Here is a 1,639-nt window from a genome sequence, read left to right as displayed (position 1 = left end):
TCTTATCAAAGACTAGATGATCATATATTTGAGGGTGTGTGTAAGGATATTCAAACCTGTTCCACTGGTCTGCAGCTCTGACTTTATTTCAATACCATGATGTTTTAATTATTACTGCTTTTTAGTAGAGTTTGAGGTTGAGGAAGATGATGTCTCCCATCTTTTCCCCAAGAATTGCTTTAGCTATTCGTGGGGGTTTGTTGTTCTATATGAATTTCAGGAGTGTTTGATCAATTTCTTTGAAGAATTTTATGGGTATCCTTATAGGGATCACATTGAACCTGTATAATGCTTTGGGGAGTATTACCATTTTGACAATGTTAATTCTCTCAATCCATGAATAGGGGATATGATTCCATTTCCTCATGTCCTCTTTTATTTTTTGAAGTAGAGTTTTGTAGTTTCCTTTGTACAGGTCCTTTACCTCCTTAGTTAAGCTGATTATGAGGTACTTGATTTTCTGAGGCATGATTATGAACAGGATTGCTTCTTTCATGTCACTTTCTTCTCTCATTATTTGCATATAGGAAAGCCATGGACTTTTGGGTATTGATTTTATAGCCTGTGGCTTTACTATGCAAGTCTATTTTTTCTAGGATCTTCTTGGTAGAGGCTTTAGGGTTTTCTAAATATAGTATCATATCATCTGCAAATAGTGAGAGCTTGATTTCTTCCTTTCCTACCTGGATGCCCTTAACATCTTTTTCTTGCCTAACCGCTATTGCAAGTACTTCCAGTACTATATTGAATAGAAGTGTTGAGAATGTGGCCCACTCCATTTCTAAAAGTCACTTTAAATATTCCTTCAGTCTTTTTATTACATTATTATTTTCCTTTCTTTTTCACTGAGTAAAATTCTACCATATGAATATCCAGATTAAATTTGACTTTAATATAAGAAACAGCATTATGGGACTGGAAAGATAGTACATGATCTTCAATGCTTACTTTGCACTAAGTCAACCTATATTTGATCTCTGGTACCACATACAGACCCCCAAGCACTGCCAGGAGTGATCCCTGAGCCCAGAGCCAGCAATAAACCCTGAGAACTTCTGGGTATGGCTCCAAAACAAAAAACAAAACAGAAAAGGTAGCATTATGAGATACATAAAAAAAGAAACAGTGCTCGCTTCGGCAGCACATACACTAAAATTGGAACAATACAGAGAAGATTAGCATGACCCCTGTACAAGGATGACACACAAATTCGTGAATTGTTCCATATTTTTGTATAATTGAAACACAAGCACAAAAAATTGTAAGTCTACAACTGTACCTCATGGTGTCTCACTAATTTAAAAAAAAAGAAACAATTCCCTGGAGCTGCAGAAATAATACAGCATGTAGAGCACTTGCCTTCCACTCAGCTGACCCAAGTTAAATCCCTGCACCTCAATCCAGTTTTGTATGAGTATATTTTCTTCTGAAACATTGATAGAGATACTTTGATTTGAAGCGGGTGGTCTTGAGAATTGAATTTGGGGCCTCATACATGAGAGATAGCATCGCCAGGTAGGGACCCAACGAACCCCCCACAAATTCTCATTTAACATTCAATAAAACAAGCTTGGACTAGCACCATGCAGTTTGGTAATACTGTTAGAATTCTAACTCAGGAATTCTATTTTGTTGCTGT

At 36.6% G+C, this 1,639-nt stretch overlaps 1 non-coding gene across 1 annotated transcript; it reads left to right on the top strand.

Moving 5' to 3' along the window:
- The first annotated feature begins 1,125 nt into the window (after positions 1-1,125).
- Positions 1,126-1,232, top strand: LOC130036795 (U6 spliceosomal RNA). The gene has a single exon (XR_008794457.1). It is a non-coding gene; the product is annotated as a U6 spliceosomal RNA (small nuclear RNA).
- Positions 1,233-1,639: the final 407 nt, after the last annotated feature.

This window comes from Sorex fumeus, unplaced genomic scaffold (genome assembly GCF_029834395.1).
Source record: "Sorex fumeus unplaced genomic scaffold, SorFum_2.1 ptg000065l, whole genome shotgun sequence".
Taxonomy (NCBI): domain Eukaryota; kingdom Metazoa; phylum Chordata; class Mammalia; order Eulipotyphla; family Soricidae; genus Sorex; species Sorex fumeus.
This window is presented reverse-complemented; position numbering and strand designations above follow the sequence as displayed.